Raw genomic sequence first — 20,027 nt, 5'->3', positions numbered from 1 at the left:
GTAGCTAAACTTTGAGCTGCTGGTGATCGCACCTTTTCAGAGCCTGGATAGCTCAGTCGGTAGAGCATCAGACTTTTAATCTGAGGGTCCAGGGTTCAAGTCCCTGTTCAGGCGATGCTCTCTGCCTTTCGTTATGCTTCGTGTCCTCTCCCTATCTTCCTCAACTGCAGCCTCTTGCGTGCTCCGCTTGCACCAGGCCAAAACACCGATGTCGGCCGCTTTCCATGCCTTCGCTGATTGGTGGCTACCTTTCTAATGCCACCTTCCAAATCAAGTACAGTTTTATTCTTTCAGAGATCTGACCTAGAAAATGTAGAGGTCGCAGGCTATAGCCAGCTCAGGGCATGTACTAGACCTTCCGTCCATCCTGCTTGGAATAACTGACTTTTGAGCTGCTGGTGAAGCCCACCTTCCAGGGCCTGGATAGCTCAGTCGGTAGAGCATCAGACTTTTAATCTGAGGGTCCAGGGTTCAAGTCCCTGTTCAGGCGATGCCTTTCCTTTACCCCATGCTCATTGGCCATCACTTCCGCTACCTGAGTTCCCTCTGCAACTGCTGCCTCTTGCGTGCTTTGCTTGCAGTAAGCCATAACCGAAACATCAGCCGCTTTCTGTGCATTCCCCGAACTCTCACAGCCTCCCTGCGTCTTGAATCTATTTCTCTTCAACTTTTTCTGCTGTGATATTAAACATGGATTATTCCATGCATAAAAGAGGCATCAAACCGTCAACATTATGCTGGGAATACACCATAAGTTTTTTCAGCAGATAGATGGTTCCATAGATAATTTCCAACATGTCCGATCTTATTATCGATCCTTTTTCTCATCGATTTCTCATAGAAATGAATGGAAATTGATCAGAAAAGATAAGAATCGGAAAGTCGATAGGAAATAAGATCGGATAGTAATCGACTGAAAAATGTCGTCGTGTATTCCCAGCATTAGAGTAATTCGCCGGATCCCTTCTCCAGCCTGCACATCTACCCTCAAAGCAGCAATGGAAGGAGCTTCATGTTTACCATGAGCATCAGAAAATTAACAGCTCACATACCATCTCTCTCCTCCAGTAACCTGCAACCACCAAGACTTTGGCCAACTCCCAAGCACCTCTAGCCAGCGCAGCTTACCAGTACTTCCAGGCACAATAATCACAGGCCCAATTATCAGCACACATGGCAGTGACGTAGACTCATTACTCCATTTTTCAAATTGTATTTTTCATGTATTTTACAAGTGCGGGACTGGCCCAATTGGCACCCTTCTCCACAAAACACTATGCTGGCATCCCTGGCAGGCTTTGTTTTGCCCTCTTTGCCGCCTTTTCAAATGCTAAGACTCTTTAGCCGCTTATTAACAATGCTTGTTTAGTGGCTGTCTAATTAGCATATGGCATCTCATGATCCTCAGCGGAACACTGTAAACTGCGTTTGTCTCTCCTTAAGGTGATTCCTTTATCCAAGAAAGAGGGGATATTTGCTGGCATTAGCTTGGCTAACTTTGCGCAGTGGCAGTATCATAGCCAATGAGGTTCAACCGAGGCGTGATTATTGCTAATTGAAAACTTTTCCCAATACCCCGCCATGATGACTTGAAATATAGTCAGCATCGGCAATTTTTGACAGTCTCTTCGGAGACTGACAAAGGTGTTTACCAACAGAGAAAGGATTATCTTCAAGGTGCATGATGACTGAGCAGTGCTCGTGTGGTAGTACCATGGCTGGCACAATAACAACATTTCGTAGCACCTCTTATCTCCAAATCTGTCTTGGCCACAAAATGCTCACTTGTCAGCGTTCTTTCATGAGGGTGAGGTCCAGTGTCTTACTCTCTGGCAAATTTATAAACACCAGCAGGATGACTAAAATGACAAAAGTCCACTTTTCATCTGCAGGTTGCAACTTTTCTAATGCCACATTCCTAAGAGAGAGAACAGTGTTGTTTCTCAGAGGTCTGGCCTGAAAAATTTGGAGGTCACAAGCTCCATTTATTTGCGCTAGATACGATCCCGTGGCCTCTCGCTAGCTCTTTCTGCAAGCGTTGTTGGGGTGCTCAGAAACAGAGCACCGCTGACATTTAGGTTTCACCGGCCTATAGCTTCTTCTGGCTGGTGTACCATTGTTTTAAAAGTGTCAACAATCAGCCAAGGTGAAGAACCTGATGGTTGAAGGAAACAACAGCGCATTCTGCTGTTTCCCGGCTATCTAGGTGCTATAAACTGCTCATGACTTGCACTAGACCTTAACTTGCGCCCAGCCTTGCAATACTGTAGCTAAACTTTGAGCTGCTGGTGATCACACCTTTTCAGAGCCTGGATAGCTCAGTCGGTAGAGCATCAGACTTTTAATCTGAGGGTCCAGGGTTCAAGTCCCTGTTCAGGCGATGCTCTCTGCCTTTCGTTATGCTTCGTGTCCTCTCCCTATCTTCCTCAACTGCAGCCTCTTGCGTGCTCCGCTTGCACCAGGCCAAAACACCGATGTCGGCCGCTTTCCATGCCTTCGCTGATTGGTGGCTACCTTTCTAATGCCACCTTCCAAATCAAGTACAGTTTTATTCTTTCAGAGATCTGACCTAGAAAATGTAGAGGTCGCAGGCTATAGCCAGCTCAGGGCATGTACTAGACCTTCCGTCCATCCTGCTTGGAATAACTGACTTTTGAGCTGCTGGTGAAGCCCACCTTCCAGGGCCTGGATAGCTCAGTCGGTAGAGCATCAGACTTTTAATCTGAGGGTCCAGGGTTCAAGTCCCTGTTCAGGCGATGCCTTTCCTTTACCCCATGCTCATTGGCCATCACTTCCGCTACCTGAGTTCCCTCTGCAACTGCTGCCTCTTGCGTGCTTTGCTTGCAGTAAGCCATAACCGAAACATCAGCTGCTTTCTGTGCATCCCCCGAACTCTCACAGCCTCCCTGCGTCTTGAATCTATTTCTCTTCAACTTTTTCTGCTGTGATATTAAACATGGATTATTCCATGCATAAAAGAGGCATCAAACCGTCAACATTATGCTGGGAATACACCATACGTTTTTTCAGCAGATAGATGGTTCCATAGATAATTTCCAACATGTCCGATCTTATTATCGATCCTTTTTCTCATAGAAATGAATGGAAATTGATCAGAAAAGATAAGAATCGGAAAGTCGATCGGAAATAAGATCGGATAGTAATCGACTGAAAAATGTCGTCGTGTATTCCCAGCATTAGAGTAATTCGCCGGATCCCTTCTCCAGCCTGCACATCTACCCTCAAAGCAGCAATGGAAGGAGCTTCATGCTTACCATGAGCATCAGAAAATTAACAGCTCACGTACCATCTCTCTCCTCCAGTAACCTGCAACCACCAAGACTTTGGCCAACTCCCAAGCACCTCTAGCCAGCGCAGCTTACCAGTACTTCCAGGCACAATAATCACAGGCCCAATTATCAGCACACATGGCAGTGACGTAGACTCATTACTCCATTTTTCAAATTGTATTTTTCATGTATTTTACAAGTGCGGGACTGGCCCACTTGGCAGCCTGCTCCACAAAACACTATGCTGGCATCCCTGGCAGGCTTTGTTTTGCCCTCTTTGCCGCCTTTTCAAATGCTAAGACTCTTTAGCCGCTTATTAACAATGCTTGTTTAGTGGCTGTCTAATTAGCATATGGTATCCCATGATCCTCAGCGGAACACTGTAAACTGCGTTTGTCTCTCCTTAAGGTGATTCCTTTATCCAAGAAAGAGGGGATATTTGCTGGCATTAGCTTAGCTAACTTTGCGCAGTGGCAGTATCATAGCCAATGAGGTTCAACCGAGGCGTGATTATTGCTAATTGAAAACTTTTCCCAATACCCCGCCATGATGACTTGAAATATAGTCAGCATCGGCAATTTTTGACAGTCTCTTCGGAGACTGACTAAGGTGTTTACCAACAGAGAAAGGATTATCTTCAAGGTGCATGATGACTGAGCAGTGCTCGTGTGGTAGAACCGTGGCTGGCACAATAACAACATTTCGTAGCACCTCGTATCTCCAAATCAGTCTTGGCCACAAAATGCTCACTTGTCAGCGTTCTTTCATGAGGGTGAGGTCCAGTGTCTTACTCTCTGGCAAATTTATAAACACCAGCAGGATGACTAAAATGACAAAAGTCCACTTTTCATCTGCAGGTTGCTACTTTTCTAATGCCACATTCCTAAGAGAGAGAACAGTGTTGTTTCTCAGAGGTCTGGCCTGAAAAATTTGGAGGTCACAAGCTCCATTTATTTGCGCTAGATACGATCCCGTGGCCTCTCGCTAGCTCTTTCTGCAAGCGTTGTTGGGGTGCTCAGAAACAGAGCACCGCTGACATTTAGGTTTCGCCGGCCTATAGCTTCTTCTGGCTGGTGTACCATTGTTTTAAAAGTGTCAACAATCATCCAAGGTGAAGAACCTGATGGTTGAAGGAAACAACAGCGCATTCTGCTGTTTCCCGGCTATCTAGGTGCTATAGACTGCTCATGACTTGCACTAGACCTTAACTTGCGCCCAGCCTGGAAATACTGTAGCTAAACTTTGAGCTGCTGGTGATCGCACCTTTTCAGAGCCTGGATAGCTCAGTCGGTAGAGCATCAGACTTTTAATCTGAGGGTCCAGGGTTCAAGTCCCTGTTCAGGCGATGCTCTCTGCCTTTCGGTATGCTTCGTGTCCTCTCCCTATCTTCCTCAACTGCAGCCTCTTGCGTGCTCCGCTTGCACCAGGCCAAAACACCGATGTCGGCCGCTTTCCATGCCTTCGCTGATTGGTGGCTACCTTTCTAATGCCACCTTCCAAATCAAGTACAGTTTTATTCTTTCAGAGATCTGACCTAGAAAATGTAGAGGTCGCAGGCTATAGCCAGCTCAGGGCATGTACTAGACCTTCCGTCCATCCTGCTTGGAATAACTGACTTTTGAGCTGCTGGTGAAGCCCACCTTCCAGGGCCTGGATAGCTCAGTCGGTAGAGCATCAGACTTTTAATCTGAGGGTCCAGGGTTCAAGTCCCTGTTCAGGCGATGCCTTTCCTTTACCCCATGCTCATTGGCCATCACTTCCGCTACCTGAGTTCCCTCTGCAACTGCTGCCTCTTGCGTGCTTTGCTTGCAGTAAGCCATAACCGAAACATCAGCTGCTTTCTGTGCATCCCCCGAACTCTCACAGCCTCCCTGCGTCTTGAATCTATTTCTCTTCAACTTTTTCTGCTGTGATATTAAACATGGATTATTCCATGCATAAAAGAGGCATCAAACCGTCAACATTATGCTGGGAATACACCATACGTTTTTTCAGCAGATAGATGGTTCCATAGATAATTTCCAACATGTCCGATCTTATTATCGATCCTTTTTCTCATAGAAATGAATGGAAATTGATCAGAAAAGATAAGAATCGGAAAGTCGATCGGAAATAAGATCGGATAGTAATCGACTGAAAAATGTCGTCGTGTATTCCCAGCATTAGAGTAATTCGCCGGATCCCTTCTCCAGCCTGCACATCTACCCTCAAAGCAGCAATGGAAGGAGCTTCATGCTTACCATGAGCATCAGAAAATTAACAGCTCACGTACCATCTCTCTCCTCCAGTAACCTGCAACCACCAAGACTTTGGCCAACTCCCAAGCACCTCTAGCCAGCGCAGCTTACCAGTACTTCCAGGCACAATAATCACAGGCCCAATTATCAGCACACATGGCAGTGACGTAGACTCATTACTCCATTTTTCAAATTGTATTTTTCATGTATTTTACAAGTGCGGGACTGGCCCACTTGGCAGCCTGCTCCACAAAACACTATGCTGGCATCCCTGGCAGGCTTTGTTTTGCCCTCTTTGCCGCCTTTTCAAATGCTAAGACTCTTTAGCCGCTTATTAACAATGCTTGTTTAGTGGCTGTCTAATTAGCATATGGTATCCCATGATCCTCAGCGGAACACTGTAAACTGCGTTTGTCTCTCCTTAAGGTGATTCCTTTATCCAAGAAAGAGGGGATATTTGCTGGCATTAGCTTAGCTAACTTTGCGCAGTGGCAGTATCATAGCCAATGAGGTTCAACCGAGGCGTGATTATTGCTAATTGAAAACTTTTCCCAATACCCCGCCATGATGACTTGAAATATAGTCAGCATCGGCAATTTTTGACAGTCTCTTCGGAGACTGACTAAGGTGTTTACCAACAGAGAAAGGATTATCTTCAAGGTGCATGATGACTGAGCAGTGCTCGTGTGGTAGAACCGTGGCTGGCACAATAACAACATTTCGTAGCACCTCGTATCTCCAAATCAGTCTTGGCCACAAAATGCTCACTTGTCAGCGTTCTTTCATGAGGGTGAGGTCCAGTGTCTTACTCTCTGGCAAATTTATAAACACCAGCAGGATGACTAAAATGACAAAAGTCCACTTTTCATCTGCAGGTTGCTACTTTTCTAATGCCACATTCCTAAGAGAGAGAACAGTGTTGTTTCTCAGAGGTCTGGCCTGAAAAATTTGGAGGTCACAAGCTCCATTTATTTGCGCTAGATACGATCCCGTGGCCTCTCGCTAGCTCTTTCTGCAAGCGTTGTTGGGGTGCTCAGAAACAGAGCACCGCTGACATTTAGGTTTCGCCGGCCTATAGCTTCTTCTGGCTGGTGTACCATTGTTTTAAAAGTGTCAACAATCATCCAAGGTGAAGAACCTGATGGTTGAAGGAAACAACAGCGCATTCTGCTGTTTCCCGGCTATCTAGGTGCTATAGACTGCTCATGACTTGCACTAGACCTTAACTTGCGCCCAGCCTGGAAATACTGTAGCTAAACTTTGAGCTGCTGGTGATCGCACCTTTTCAGAGCCTGGATAGCTCAGTCGGTAGAGCATCAGACTTTTAATCTGAGGGTCCAGGGTTCAAGTCCCTGTTCAGGCGATGCTCTCTGCCTTTCGTTATGCTTCGTGTCCTCTCCCTATCTTCCTCAACTGCAGCCTCTTGCGTGCTCCGCTTGCACCAGGCCAAAACACCGATGTCGGCCGCTTTCCATGCCTTCGCTGATTGGTGGCTACCTTTCTAATGCCACCTTCCAAATCAAGTACAGTTTTATTCTTTCAGAGATCTGACCTAGAAAATGTAGAGGTCGCAGGCTATAGCCAGCTCAGGGCATGTACTAGACCTTCCGTCCATCCTGCTTGGAATAACTGACTTTTGAGCTGCTGGTGAAGCCCACCTTCCAGGGCCTGGATAGCTCAGTCGGTAGAGCATCAGACTTTTAATCTGAGGGTCCAGGGTTCAAGTTCCTGTTCAGGCGATGCCTTTCCTTTACCCCATGCTCATTGGCCATCACTTCCGCTACCTGAGTTCCCTCTGCAACTGCTGCCTCTTGCGTGCTTTGCTTGCAGTAAGCCATAACCGAAACATCAGCCGCTTTCTGTGCATCCCCCGAACTCTCACAGCCTCCCTGCGTCTTGAAACTATTTCTCTTCAACTTTTTCTGCTGTGATATTAAACATGGATTATTCCATGCATAAAAGAGGCATCAAACCGTCAACATTATGCTGGGAATACACCATAAGTTTTTTCAGCAGCTAGATGGTTCCATAGATAATTTCCAACATGTCCGATCTTATTATCGATCCTTTTTCTCATAGAAATGAATGGAAATTGATCAGAAAAGATAAGAATCGGAAAGTCGATCGGAAATAAGATCGGATAGTAATCGACTGAAAAATGTCGTTGTGTATTCCCAGCATTAGAGTAATTCGCCGGATCCCTTCTCCAGCCTGCACATCTACCCTCAAAGCAGCAATGGAAGGAGCTTCATGCTTACCATGAGCATCAGAAAATTAACAGCTCACGTACCATCTCTCTCCTCCAGTAACCTGCAACCACCAAGACTTTGGCCAACTCCCAAGCACCTCTAGCCAGCGCAGCTTACCAGTACTTCTAGGCACAATAATCACAGGCCCAATTATCAGCACACATGGCAGTGACGTAGACTCATTACTCCATTTTTCAAATTGTATTTTTCATGTATTTTACAAGTGCGGGACTGGCCCACTTGGCAGCCTGCTCCACAAAACACTATGCTGGCATCCCTGGCAGGCTTTGTTTTGCCCTCTTTGCCGCCTTTTCAAATGCTAAGACTCTTTAGCCGCTTATTAACAATGCTTGTTTAGTGGCTGTCTAATTAGCATATGGCATCCCATGATCCTCAGCGGAACACTGTAAACTGCGTTTGTCTCTCCTTAAGGTGATTCCTTTATCCAAGAAAGAGGGGATATTTGCTGGCATTAGCTTGGCTAACTTTGCACAGTGGCAGTATCATAGCCAATGAGGTTCAACCGAGGCGTGATTATTGCTAATTGAAAACTTTTCCCAATACCCCGCCATGATGACTTGAAATATAGTCAGCATCGGCAATTTTTGACAGTCTCTTCGGAGACTGACTAAGGTGTTTACCAACAGAGAAAGGATTATCTTCAAGGTGCATGATGACTGAGCAGTGCTCGTGTGGTAGAACCGTGGCTGGCACAATAACAACATTTCGTAGCACCTGTTATCTCCAAATCAGTCTTGGCCACAAAATGCTCACTTGTCAGCGTTCTTTCATGAGGGTGAGGTCCAGTGTCTTACTCTCTGGCAAATTTATAAACACCAGCAGGATGACTAAAATGACAAAAGTCCACTTTTCATCTGCAGGTTGCTACTTTTCTAATGCCACATTCCTAAGAGAGAGAACAGTGTTGTTTCTCAGAGGTCTGGCCTGAAAAATTTGGAGGTCACAAGCTCCATTTATTTGTGCTAGATACGATCCCGTGGCCTCTCGCTAGCTCTTTCTGCAAGCGTTGTTGGGGTGCTCAGAATTAGAGCACCGCTGACATTTAGGTTTCGCCGTCCTATAGCTTCTTCTGGCTGGTGTACCATTGTTTTAAAAGTGTCAACAATCAGCCAAGGTGAAGAACCTGATGGTTGAAGGAAACAACAGCGCATTCTGCTGTTTCCCGGCTATCTAGGTGCTATAGACTGCTCATGACTTGCACTAGACCTTAACTTGCGCCCAGCCTGGAAATACTGTAGCTAAACTTTGAGCTGCTGGTGATCGCATCTTTTCAGAGCCTGGATAGCTCAGTCGGTAGAGCATCAGACTTTTAATCTGAGGGTCCAGGGTTCAAGTCCCTGTTCAGGCGATGCTCTCTGCCTTTCGTTATGCTTCGTGTCCTCTCCCTATCTTCCTCAACTGCAGCCTCTTGCGTGCTCCGCTTGCACCAGGCCAAAACACCGATGTCGGCCGCTTTCCATGCCTTCGCTGATTGATGGCTACCTTTCTAATGCCACCTTCCAAATCAAGTACAGTTTTATTCTTTCAGAGATCTGACCTAGAAAATGTAGAGGTCGCAGGCTATAGCCAGCTCAGGGCATGTACTAGACCTTCCGTCCATCCTGCTTGGAATAACTGACTTTTGAGCTGCCGGTGAAGCCCACCTTCCAGGGCCTGGATAGCTCAGTCGGTAGAGCATCAGACTTTTAATCTGAGGGTCCAGGGTTCAAGTCCCTGTTCAGGCGATGCCTTTCCTTTACCCCATGCTCATTGGCCATCACTTCCGCTACCTGAGTTCCCTCTGCAACTGCTGCCTCTTGCGTGCTTTGCTTGCAGTAAGCCATAACCGAAACATCAGCCGCTTTCTGTGCATCCCCCGAACTCTCACAGCCTCCCTGCGTCTTGAAACTATTTCTCTTCAACTTTTTCTGCTGTGATATTAAACATGGATTATTCCATGCATAAAAGAGGCATCAAACCGTCAACATTATGCTGGGAATACACCATAAGTTTTTTCAGCAGCTAGATGGTTCCATAGATAATTTCCAACATGTCCGATCTTATTATCGATCCTTTTTCTCATAGAAATGAATGGAAATTGATCAGAAAAGATAAGAATCGGAAAGTCGATCGGAAATAAGATCGGATAGTAATCGACTGAAAAATGTCGTCGTGTATTCCCAGCATTAGAGTAATTCGCCGGATCCCTTCTCCAGCCTGCACATCTACCCTCAAAGCAGCAATGGAAGGAGCTTCATGCTTACCATGAGCATCAGAAAATTAACAGCTCACGTACCATCTCTCTCCTCCAGTAACCTGCAACCACCAAGACTTTGGCCAACTCCCAAGCACCTCTAGCCAGCGCAGCTTACCAGTACTTCCAGGCACAATAATCACAGGCCCAATTATCAGCACACATGGCAGTGACGTAGACTCATTACTCCATTTTTCAAATTGTATTTTTCATGTATTTTACAAGTGCGGGACTGGCCCACTTGGCAGCCTGCTCCACAAAACACTATGCTGGCATCCCTGGCAGGCTTTGTTTTGCCCTCTTTGCCGCCTTTTCAAATGCTAAGACTCTTTAGCCGCTTATTAACAATGCTTGTTTAGTGGCTGTCTAATTAGCATATGGCATCCCATGATCCTCAGCGGAACACTGTAAACTGCGTTTGTCTCTCCTTAAGGTGATTCCTTTATCCAAGAAAGAGGGGATATTTGCTGGCATTAGCTTGGCTAACTTTGCGCAGTGGCAGTATCATAGCCAATGAGGTTCAACCGAGGCGTGATTATTGCTAATTGAAAACTTTTCCCAATACCCCGCCATGATGACTTGAAATATAGTCAGCATCGGCAATTTTTGACAGTCTCTTCGGAGACTGACTAAGGTGTTTACCAACAGAGAAAGGATTATCTTCAAGGTGCATGATGACTGAGCAGTGCTCGTGTGGTAGAACCGTGGCTGGCACAATAACAACATTTCGTAGCACCTCTTATCTCCAAATCAGTCTTGGCCACAAAATGCTCACTTGTCAGCGTTCTTTCATGAGGGTGAGGTCCAGTGTCTTACTCTCTGGCAAATTTATAAACACCAGCAGGATGACTAAAATGACAAAAGTCCACTTTTCATCTGCAGGTTGCTACTTTTCTAATGCCACATTCCTAAGAGAGAGAACAGTGTTGTTTCTCAGAGGTCTGGCCTGAAAAATTTGGAGGTCACAAGCTCCATTTATTTGCGCTAGATACGATCCCGTGGCCTCTCGCTAGCTCTTTCTGCAAGCGTTGTTGGGGTGCTCAGAAACAGAGCACCGCTGACATTTAGGTTTCGCCGGCCTATAGCTTCTTCTGGCTGGTGTACCATTGTTTTAAAAGTGTCAACAATCATCCAAGGTGAAGAACCTGATGGTTGAAGGAAACAACAGCGCATTCTGCTGTTTCCCGGCTATCTAGGTGCTATAGACTGCTCATGACTTGCACTAGACCTTAACTTGCGCCCAGCCTGGAAATACTGTAGCTAAACTTTGAGCTGCTGGTGATCGCACCTTTTCAGAGCCTGGATAGCTCAGTCGGTAGAGCATCAGACTTTTAATCTGAGGGTCCAGGGTTCAAGTCCCTGTTCAGGCGATGCTCTCTGCCTTTTGTTATGCTTCGTGTCCTCTCCCTATCTTCCTCAACTGCAGCCTCTTGCGTGCTCCGCTTGCACCAGGCCAAAACACCGATGTCGGCCGCTTTCCATGCCTTCGCTGATTGGTGGCTACCTTTCTAATGCCACCTTCCAAATCAAGTACAGTTTTATTCTTTCAGAGATCTGACCTAGAAAATGTAGAGGTCACAGGCTATAGCCAGCTCAGGGCATGTACTAGACCTTCCGTCCATCCTGCTTGGAATAACTGACTTTTGAGCTGCTGGTGAAGCTCACCTTTCAGGGCCTGGATAGCTCAGTCGGTAGAGCATCAGACTTTTAATCTGAGGGTCCAGGGTTCAAGTCCCTGTTCAGGCGATGCCTTTCCTTTACCCCATGCTCATTGGCCATCACTTCCGCTACCTGAGTTCCCTCTGCAACTGCTGCCTCTTGCGTGCTTTGCTTGCAGTAAGCCATAACCGAAACATCAGCCGCTTTCTGTGCATCCCCCGAACTCTCACAGCCTCCCTGCGTCTTGAATCTATTTCTCTTCAACTTTTTCTGCTGTGATATTAAACATGGATTATTCCATGCATAAAAGAGGCATCAAACCGTCAACATTATGCTGGGAATACACCATAAGTTTTTTCAGCAGATAGATGGTTCCATAGATAATTTCCAACATGTCCGATCTTATTATCGATCCTTTTTCTCATCGATTTCTCATAGAAATGAATGGAAATTGATCAGAAAAGATAAGAATCGGAAAGTCGATCGGAAATAAGATCGGATAGTAATCGACTGAAAAATGTCGTCGTGTATTCCCAGCATTAGAGTAATTCGCCGGATCCCTTCTCCAGCCTGCACATCTACCCTCAAAGCAGCAATGGAAGGAGCTTCATGTTTACCATGAGCATCAGAAAATTAACAGCTCACATACCATCTCTCTCCTCCAGTAACCTGCAACCACCAAGACTTTGGCCAACTCCCAAGCACCTCTAGCCAGCGCAGCTTACCAGTACTTCCAGGCACAATAATCACAGGCCCAATTATCAGCACACATGGCAGTGACGTAGACTCATTACTCCATTTTTCAAATTGTATTTTTCATGTATTTTACAAGTGCGGGACTGGCCCAATTGGCACCCTTCTCCACAAAACACTATGCTGGCATCCCTGGCAGGCTTTGTTTTGCCCTCTTTGCCACCTTTTCAAATGCTAAGACTCTTTAGCCGCTTATTAACAATGCTTGTTTAGTGGCTGTCTAATTAGCATATGGCATCCCATGATCCTCAGCGGAACACTGTAAACTGCGTTTGTCTCTCCTTAAGGTGATTCCTTTATCCAAGAAAGAGGGGATATTTGCTGGCATTAGCTTGGCTAACTTTGCGCAGTGGCAGTATCATAGCCAATGAGGTTCAACCGAGGCGTGATTATTGCTAATTGAAAACTTTTCCCAATACCCCGCCATGATGACTTGAAATATAGTCAGCATCGGCAAGTTTTGACAGTCTCTTCGGAGACTGACTAAGGTGTTTACCAACAGAGAAAGGATTATCTTCAAGGTGCATGATGACTGAGCAGTGCTCGTGTGGTAGTACCGTGGCTGGCACAATAACAACATTTCGTAGCACCTCTTATCTCCAAATCAGTCTTGGCAACAAAATGCTCACTTGTCAGCGTTCTTTCATGAGGGTGAGGTCCAGTGTCTTACTCTCTGGCAAATTTATAAACACCAGCAGGATGACTAAAATGACAAAAGTCCACTTTTCATCTGCAGGTTGCTACTTTTCTAATGCCACATTCCTAAGAGAGAGAACAGTGTTGTTTCTCAGAGGTCTGGCCTGAAAAATTTGGAGGTCACAAGCTCCATTTATTTGCGCTAGATACGATCCCGTGGCCTCTCGCTAGCTCTTTCTGCAAGCGTTGTTGGGGTGCTCAGAAACAGAGCACCGCTGACATTTAGGTTTCGCCGGCCTATAGCTTCTTCTGGCTGGTGTACCATTGTTTTAAAAGTGTCAACAATCAGCCAAGGTGAAGAACCTGATGGTTGAAGGAAACAACAGCGCATTCTGCTGTTTCCCGGCTATCTAGGTGCTATAGACTGCTCATGACTTGCACTAGACCTTAACTTGCGCCCAGCCTTGCAATACTGTAGCTAAACTTTGAGCTGCTGGTGATCGCACCTTTTCAGAGCCTGGATAGCTCAGTCGGTAGAGCATCAGACTTTTAATCTGAGGGTCCAGGGTTCAAGTCCCTGTTCAGGCGATGCTCTCTGTGCTTCGTGTCCTCTCCCTATCTTTCTCAACTGCAGCCTCTTGCGTGCTCCGCTTGCACCAGGCCAAAACACCGATGTCGGCTGCTTTCCATGCCTTCGCTGATTGGTGGCTACCTTTCTAATGCCACCTTCCAAATCAAGTACAGTTTTATTCTTTCAGAGATCTGACCTAGAAAATGTAGAGGTCGCAGGCTATAGCCAGCTCAGGGCATGTACTAGACCTTCCGTCCATCCTGCTTGGAATAACTGACTTTTGAGCTGCTGGTGAAGCCCACCTTCCAGGGCCTGGATAGCTCAGTCGGTAGAGCATCAGACTTTTAATCTGAGGGTCCAGGGTTCAAGTCCCTGTTCAGGCGATGCCTTTCCTTTACCCCATGCTCATTGGCCATCACTTCCGCTACCTGAGTTCCCTCTGCAACTGCTGCCTCTTGCGTGCTTTGCTTGCAGTAAGCCATAACCGAAACATCAGCTGCTTTCTGTGCATCCCCCGAACTCTCACAGCCTCCCTGCGTCTTGAATCTATTTCTCTTCAACTTTTTCTGCTGTGATATTAAACATGGATTATTCCATGCATAAAAGAGGCATCAAACCGTCAACATTATGCTGGGAATACACCATACGTTTTTTCAGCAGATAGATGGTTCCATAGATAATTTCCAACATGTCCGATCCTATTATCGATCCTTTTTCTCATAGAAATGAATGGAAATTGATCAGAAAAGATAAGAATCGGAAAGTCGATCGGAAATAAGATCGGATAGTAATCGACTGAAAAATGTCGTCGTGTATTCCCAGCATTAGAGTAATTCGCCGGATCCCTTCTCCAGCCTGCACATCTACCCTCAAAGCAGCAATGGAAGGAGCTTCATGCTTACCATGAGCATCAGAAAATTAACAGCTCACGTACCATCTCTCTCCTCCAGTAACCTGCAACCACCAAGACTTTGGCCAACTCCCAAGCACCTCTAGCCAGCGCAGCTTACCAGTACTTCCAGGCACAATAATCACAGGCCCAATTATCAGCACACATGGCAGTGACGTAGACTCATTACTCCATTTTTCAAATTGTATTTTCATGTATTTTACAAGTGCGGGACTGGCCCACTTGGCAGCCTGCTCCACAAAACACTATGCTGGCATCCCTGGCAGGCTTTGTTTTGCCCTCTTTGCCGCCTTTTCAAATGCTAAGACTCTTTAGCCGCTTATTAACAATGCTTGTTTAGTGGCTGTCTAATTAGCATATGGCATCCCATGATCCTCAGCGGAACACTGTAAACTGCGTTTGTCTCTCCTTAAGGTGATTCCTTTATCCAAGAAAGAGGGGATATTTGCTGGCATTAGCTTGGCTAACTTTGCGCAGTGGCAGTATCATAGCCAATGAGGTTCAACCGAGGCGTGATTATTGCTAATTGAAAACTTTTCCCAATACCCCGCCATGATGACTTGAAATATAGTCAGCATCGGCAAGTTTTGACAGTCTCTTCGGAGACTGACTAAGGTGTTTACCAACAGAGAAAGGATTATCTTCAAGGTGCATGATGACTGAGCAGTGCTCGTGTGGTAGTACCGTGGCTGGCACAATAACAACATTTCGTAGCACCTCTTATCTCCAAATCAGTCTTGGCAACAAAATGCTCACTTGTCAGCGTTCTTTCATGAGGGTGAGGTCCAGTGTCTTACTCTCTGGCAAATTTATAAACACCAGCAGGATGACTAAAATGACAAAAGTCCACTTTTCATCTGCAGGTTGCTACTTTTCTAATGCCACATTCCTAAGAGAGAGAACAGTGTTGTTTCTCAGAGGTCTGGCCTGAAAAATTTGGAGGTCACAAGCTCCATTTATTTGCGCTAGATACGATCCCGTGGCCTCTCGCTAGCTCTTTCTGCAAGCGTTGTTGGGGTGCTCAGAAACAGAGCACCGCTGACATTTAGGTTTCGCCGGCCTATAGCTTCTTCTGGCTGGTGTACCATTGTTTTAAAAGTGTCAACAATCAGCCAAGGTGAAGAACCTGATGGTTGAAGGAAACAACAGCGCATTCTGCTGTTTCCCGGCTATCTAGGTGCTATAGACTGCTCATGACTTGCACTAGACCTTAACTTGCGCCCAGCCTTGCAATACTGTAGCTAAACTTTGAGCTGCTGGTGATCGCACCTTTTCAGAGCCTGGATAGCTCAGTCGGTAGAGCATCAGACTTTTAATCTGAGGGTCCAGGGTTCAAGTCCCTGTTCAGGCGATGCTCTCTGTGCTTCGTGTCCTCTCCCTATCTTTCTCAACTGCAGCCTCTTGCGTGCTCCGCTTGCACCAGGCCAAAACACCGATGTCGGCCGCTTTCCATGCCTTCGCTGATTGGTGGCTACCTTTCTAATGCCACCTTCCAAATCAAGTACAGTTTTATTCTTTCAGAGATCTGACCTAGAAAATGTAGAGGTCGCAGGCTATAGCCAGCTCAGGGCATGTACTAGACCTTCCGTCCATCCTGCTTGGAATAACTGACTTTTGAGCTGCTGGTGAAGCCCACCTTCCAGGGCCTGGATAGCTCAGTCGGTAGAGCATCAGACTTTTAATCTGAGGGTCCAGGGTTCAAGTCCCTGTTCAGGCGATGCCTTTCCTTTACCCCATGCTCATTGGCCATCACTTCCGCTACCTGAGTTCCCTCTGCAACTGCTGCCTCTTGCGTGCTTTGCTTGCAGTAAGCCATAACCGAAACATCAGCTGCTTTCTGTGCATCCCCCGAACTCTCACAGCCTCCCTGCGTCTTGAATCTATTTCTCTTCAACTTTTTCTGCTGTGATATTAAACATGGATTATTCCATGCATAAAAGAGGCATCAAACCGTCAACATTATGCTGGGAATACACCATACGTTTTTTCAGCAGATAGATGGTTCCATAGATAATTTCCAACATGTCCGATCCTATTATCGATCCTTTTTCTCATAGAAATGAATGGAAATTGATCAGAAAAGATAAGAATCGGAAAGTCGATCGGAAATAAGATCGGATAGTAATCGACTGAAAAATGTCGTCGTGTATTCCCAGCATTAGAGTAATTCGCCGGATCCCTTCTCCAGCCTGCACATCTACCCTCAAAGCAGCAATGGAAGGAGCTTCATGCTTACCATGAGCATCAGAAAATTAACAGCTCACGTACCATCTCTCTCCTCCAGTAACCTGCAACCACCAAGACTTTGGCCAACTCCCAAGCACCTCTAGCCAGCGCAGCTTACCAGTACTTCCAGGCACAATAATCACAGGCCCAATTATCAGCACACATGGCAGTGACGTAGACTCATTACTCCATTTTTCAAATTGTATTTTCATGTATTTTACAAGTGCGGGACTGGCCCACTTGGCAGCCTGCTCCACAAAACACTATGCTGGCATCCCTGGCAGGCTTTGTTTTGCCCTCTTTGCCGCCTTTTCAAATGCTAAGACTCTTTAGCCGCTTATTAACAATGCTTGTTTAGTGGCTGTCTAATTAGCATATGGCATCCCATGATCCTCAGCGGAACACTGTAAACTGCGTTTGTCTCTCCTTAAGGTGATTCCTTTATCCAAGAAAGAGGGGATATTTGCTGGCATTAGCTTGGCTAACTTTGCGCAGTGGCAGTATCATAGCCAATGAGGTTCAACCGAGGCGTGATTATTGCTAATTGAAAACTTTTCCCAATACCCCGCCATGATGACTTGAAATATAGTCAGCATCGGCAATTTTTGACAGTCTCTTCGGAGACTGACTAAGGTGTTTACCAACAGAGAAAGGATTATCTTCAAGGTGCATGATGACTGAGCAGTGCTCGTGTGGTAGAACCGTGGCTGGCACAATAACAACATTTTGTAGCACCTCTTATCTCCAAATCAGTCTTGGCCACAAAATGCTCACTTGTCAGCGTTCTTTCATGAGGGTGAGGTCCAGTGTCTTACTCTCTGGCAAATTTATAAACACCAGCAGGATGACTAAAATGACAAAAGTCCACTTTTCATCTGCAGGTTGCTACTTTTCTAATGCCACATTCCTAAGAGAGAGAACAGTGTTGTTTCTCAGAGGTCTGGCCTGAAAAATTTGGAGGTCACAAGCTCCATTTATTTGCGCTAGATACGATCCCGTGGCCTCTCGCTAGCTCTTTCTGCAAGCGTTGTTGGGGTGCTCAGAAACAGAGCACCGCTGACATTTAGGTTTCGCCGGCCTATAGCTTTTTCTGGCTGGTGTACCATTGTTTTAAAAGTGTCAACAATCAGCCAAGGTGAAGAACCTGATGGTTGAAGGAAACAACAGCGCATTCTGCTGTTTCCCGGCTATCTAGGTGCTATAGACTGCTCATGACTTGCACTAGACCTTAACTTGCGCCCAGCCTTGCAATACTGTAGCTAAACTTTGAGCTGCTGGTGATCGCACCTTTTCAGAGTCTGGATAGCTCAGTCGGTAGAGCATCAGACTTTTTATCTGAGGGTCCAGGGTTCAAGTCCCTGTTCAGGCGATGCGCTCTGCCTTTGGTTATGCTTCGTGTCCTCTCCCTATCTTCCTCAACTGCAGCCTCTTGCGTGCTCCGCTTGCACCAGGCCAAAACACCGATGTCGGCCGCTTTCCATGCCTTCGCTGATTGGTGGCTACCTTTCTAATGCCACCTTCCAAATCAAGTACAGTTTTATTCTTTCAGAGATCTGACCTAGAAAATGTAGAGGTCGCAGGCTATAGCCAGCTCAGGGCATGTACTAGACCTTCCGTCCATCCTGCTTGGAATAACTGACTTTTGAGCTGCTGGTGAAGCCCACCTTCCAGGGCCTGGATAGCTCAGTCGGTAGAGCATCAGACTTTTAATCTGAGGGTCCAGGGTTCAAGTCCCTGTTCAGGCGATGCCTTTCCTTTACCCCATGCTCATTGGCCATCACTTCCGCTACCTGAGTTCCCTCTGCAACTGCTGCCTCTTGCGTGCTTTGCTTGCAGTAAGCCATAACCGAAACATCAGCTGCTTTCTGTGCATCCCCCGAACTCTCACAGCCTCCCTGCGTCTTGAATCTATTTCTCTTCAACTTTTTCTGCTGTGATATTAAACATGGATTATTCCATGCATAAAAGAGGCATCAAACCGTCAACATTATGCTGGGAATACACCATACGTTTTTTCAGCAGATAGATGGTTCCATAGATAATTTCCAACATGTCCGATCTTATTATCGATCCTTTTTCTCATAGAAATGAATGGAAATTGATCAGAAAAGATAAGAATCGGAAAGTCGATCGGAAATAAGATCGGATAGTAATCGACTGAAAAATGTCGTCGTGTATTCCCAGCATTAGAGTAATTCGCCGGATCCCTTCTCCAGCCTGCACATCTACCCTCAAAGCAGCAATGGAAGGAGCTTCATGTTTACCATGAGCATCAGAAAATTAACAGCTCACATACCATCTCTCTCCTCCAGTAACCTGCAACCACCAAGACTTTGGCCAACTCCCAAGCACCTCTAGCCAGCGCAGCTTACCAGTACTTCCAGGCACAATAATCACAGGCCCAATTATCAGCACACATGGCAGTGACGTAGACTCATTACTCCATTTTTCAAATTGTATTTTTCATGTATTTTACAAGTGCGGGACTGGCCCAATTGGCACCCTTCTCCACAAAACACTATGCTGGCATCCCTGGCAGGCTTTGTTTTGCCCTCTTTGCCGCCTTTTCAAATGCTAAGACTCTTTAGCCGCTTATTAACAATGCTTGTTTAGTGGCTGTCTAATTAGCATATGGCATCCCATGATCCTCAGCGGAACACTGTAAACTGCGTTTGTCTCTCCTTAAGGTGATTCCTTTATCCAAGAAAGAGGGGATATTTGCTGGCTTTAGCTTGGCTAACTTTGCGCAGTGGCAGTATCATAGCCAATGAGGTTCAACCGAGGCGTGATTATTGCTAATTGAAAACTTTTCCCAATACCCCGCCATGATGACTTGAAATATAGTCAGCATCGGCAAGTTTTGACAGTCTCTTCGGAGACTGACTAAGGTGTTTACCAACAGAGAAAGGATTATCTTCAAGGTGCATGATGACTGAGCAGTGCTCGTGTGGTAGTACCGTGGCTGGCACAATAACAACATTTCGTAGCACCTCTTATCTCCAAATCAGTCTTGGCAACAAAATGCTCACTTGTCAGCGTTCTTTCATGAGGGTGAGGTCCAGTGTCTTACTCTCTGGCAAATTTATAAACACCAGCAGGATGACTAAAATGACAAAAGTCCACTTTTCATCTGCAGGTTGCTACTTTTCTAATGCCACATTCCTAAGAGAGAGAACAGTGTTGTTTCTCAGAGGTCTGGCCTGAAAAATTTGGAGGTCACAAGCTCCATTTATTTGCGCTAG

At 46.1% G+C, this 20,027-nt stretch overlaps 27 non-coding genes across 27 annotated transcripts; all 27 read left to right on the top strand.

The window, feature by feature from the left end:
- The first annotated feature begins 41 nt into the window (after positions 1-41).
- Positions 42-114, top strand: TRNAK-UUU (transfer RNA lysine (anticodon UUU)). The gene has a single exon. It is a non-coding gene; the product is annotated as a tRNA-Lys (tRNA).
- Positions 115-417: 303 nt separating this feature from the next.
- On the top strand, positions 418-490 carry TRNAK-UUU (transfer RNA lysine (anticodon UUU)). The gene has a single exon. It is a non-coding gene; the product is annotated as a tRNA-Lys (tRNA).
- Positions 491-1,494: 1,004 nt separating this feature from the next.
- Positions 1,495-1,635, top strand: LOC137564583 (U4 spliceosomal RNA). Its single transcript, XR_011030680.1, has one exon. It is a non-coding gene; the product is annotated as a U4 spliceosomal RNA (small nuclear RNA).
- A 672-nt stretch (positions 1,636-2,307) lies between these two features.
- Positions 2,308-2,380, top strand: TRNAK-UUU (transfer RNA lysine (anticodon UUU)). The gene has a single exon. It is a non-coding gene; the product is annotated as a tRNA-Lys (tRNA).
- Positions 2,381-2,683: 303 nt separating this feature from the next.
- TRNAK-UUU (transfer RNA lysine (anticodon UUU)) lies at positions 2,684-2,756 on the top strand. The gene has a single exon. It is a non-coding gene; the product is annotated as a tRNA-Lys (tRNA).
- Positions 2,757-3,749: 993 nt separating this feature from the next.
- On the top strand, positions 3,750-3,890 carry LOC137564582 (U4 spliceosomal RNA). Its single transcript, XR_011030679.1, has one exon. It is a non-coding gene; the product is annotated as a U4 spliceosomal RNA (small nuclear RNA).
- Positions 3,891-4,562: 672 nt separating this feature from the next.
- On the top strand, positions 4,563-4,635 carry TRNAK-UUU (transfer RNA lysine (anticodon UUU)). Its single transcript has one exon. It is a non-coding gene; the product is annotated as a tRNA-Lys (tRNA).
- A 303-nt stretch (positions 4,636-4,938) lies between these two features.
- Positions 4,939-5,011, top strand: TRNAK-UUU (transfer RNA lysine (anticodon UUU)). Its single transcript has one exon. It is a non-coding gene; the product is annotated as a tRNA-Lys (tRNA).
- A 993-nt stretch (positions 5,012-6,004) lies between these two features.
- Positions 6,005-6,145, top strand: LOC137564581 (U4 spliceosomal RNA). The gene has a single exon (XR_011030678.1). It is a non-coding gene; the product is annotated as a U4 spliceosomal RNA (small nuclear RNA).
- A 672-nt stretch (positions 6,146-6,817) lies between these two features.
- On the top strand, positions 6,818-6,890 carry TRNAK-UUU (transfer RNA lysine (anticodon UUU)). The gene has a single exon. It is a non-coding gene; the product is annotated as a tRNA-Lys (tRNA).
- A 303-nt stretch (positions 6,891-7,193) lies between these two features.
- Positions 7,194-7,266, top strand: TRNAK-UUU (transfer RNA lysine (anticodon UUU)). The gene has a single exon. It is a non-coding gene; the product is annotated as a tRNA-Lys (tRNA).
- Positions 7,267-8,259: 993 nt separating this feature from the next.
- LOC137564710 (U4 spliceosomal RNA) lies at positions 8,260-8,400 on the top strand. Its single transcript, XR_011030792.1, has one exon. It is a non-coding gene; the product is annotated as a U4 spliceosomal RNA (small nuclear RNA).
- Positions 8,401-9,072: 672 nt separating this feature from the next.
- TRNAK-UUU (transfer RNA lysine (anticodon UUU)) lies at positions 9,073-9,145 on the top strand. Its single transcript has one exon. It is a non-coding gene; the product is annotated as a tRNA-Lys (tRNA).
- A 303-nt stretch (positions 9,146-9,448) lies between these two features.
- On the top strand, positions 9,449-9,521 carry TRNAK-UUU (transfer RNA lysine (anticodon UUU)). Its single transcript has one exon. It is a non-coding gene; the product is annotated as a tRNA-Lys (tRNA).
- A 993-nt stretch (positions 9,522-10,514) lies between these two features.
- Positions 10,515-10,655, top strand: LOC137564580 (U4 spliceosomal RNA). The gene has a single exon (XR_011030677.1). It is a non-coding gene; the product is annotated as a U4 spliceosomal RNA (small nuclear RNA).
- Positions 10,656-11,327: 672 nt separating this feature from the next.
- TRNAK-UUU (transfer RNA lysine (anticodon UUU)) lies at positions 11,328-11,400 on the top strand. The gene has a single exon. It is a non-coding gene; the product is annotated as a tRNA-Lys (tRNA).
- Positions 11,401-11,703: 303 nt separating this feature from the next.
- Positions 11,704-11,776, top strand: TRNAK-UUU (transfer RNA lysine (anticodon UUU)). The gene has a single exon. It is a non-coding gene; the product is annotated as a tRNA-Lys (tRNA).
- A 1,004-nt stretch (positions 11,777-12,780) lies between these two features.
- Positions 12,781-12,921, top strand: LOC137564736 (U4 spliceosomal RNA). The gene has a single exon (XR_011030814.1). It is a non-coding gene; the product is annotated as a U4 spliceosomal RNA (small nuclear RNA).
- A 672-nt stretch (positions 12,922-13,593) lies between these two features.
- TRNAK-UUU (transfer RNA lysine (anticodon UUU)) lies at positions 13,594-13,666 on the top strand. Its single transcript has one exon. It is a non-coding gene; the product is annotated as a tRNA-Lys (tRNA).
- A 293-nt stretch (positions 13,667-13,959) lies between these two features.
- On the top strand, positions 13,960-14,032 carry TRNAK-UUU (transfer RNA lysine (anticodon UUU)). Its single transcript has one exon. It is a non-coding gene; the product is annotated as a tRNA-Lys (tRNA).
- Positions 14,033-15,024: 992 nt separating this feature from the next.
- Positions 15,025-15,165, top strand: LOC137564735 (U4 spliceosomal RNA). Its single transcript, XR_011030813.1, has one exon. It is a non-coding gene; the product is annotated as a U4 spliceosomal RNA (small nuclear RNA).
- A 672-nt stretch (positions 15,166-15,837) lies between these two features.
- TRNAK-UUU (transfer RNA lysine (anticodon UUU)) lies at positions 15,838-15,910 on the top strand. The gene has a single exon. It is a non-coding gene; the product is annotated as a tRNA-Lys (tRNA).
- A 293-nt stretch (positions 15,911-16,203) lies between these two features.
- Positions 16,204-16,276, top strand: TRNAK-UUU (transfer RNA lysine (anticodon UUU)). The gene has a single exon. It is a non-coding gene; the product is annotated as a tRNA-Lys (tRNA).
- A 992-nt stretch (positions 16,277-17,268) lies between these two features.
- LOC137564579 (U4 spliceosomal RNA) lies at positions 17,269-17,409 on the top strand. Its single transcript, XR_011030676.1, has one exon. It is a non-coding gene; the product is annotated as a U4 spliceosomal RNA (small nuclear RNA).
- A 672-nt stretch (positions 17,410-18,081) lies between these two features.
- TRNAK-UUU (transfer RNA lysine (anticodon UUU)) lies at positions 18,082-18,154 on the top strand. The gene has a single exon. It is a non-coding gene; the product is annotated as a tRNA-Lys (tRNA).
- A 303-nt stretch (positions 18,155-18,457) lies between these two features.
- Positions 18,458-18,530, top strand: TRNAK-UUU (transfer RNA lysine (anticodon UUU)). Its single transcript has one exon. It is a non-coding gene; the product is annotated as a tRNA-Lys (tRNA).
- A 993-nt stretch (positions 18,531-19,523) lies between these two features.
- Positions 19,524-19,664, top strand: LOC137564734 (U4 spliceosomal RNA). The gene has a single exon (XR_011030812.1). It is a non-coding gene; the product is annotated as a U4 spliceosomal RNA (small nuclear RNA).
- The last annotated feature ends 363 nt before the right edge of the window (positions 19,665-20,027 follow it).

Source organism: Hyperolius riggenbachi, chromosome 3, assembly GCF_040937935.1.
Source record: "Hyperolius riggenbachi isolate aHypRig1 chromosome 3, aHypRig1.pri, whole genome shotgun sequence".
Lineage (NCBI taxonomy): Eukaryota > Metazoa > Chordata > Amphibia > Anura > Hyperoliidae > Hyperolius > Hyperolius riggenbachi.
The sequence above is the reverse complement of the archived record's forward strand: the minus strand, read 5'-3'. Positions and strand labels throughout refer to the sequence as shown.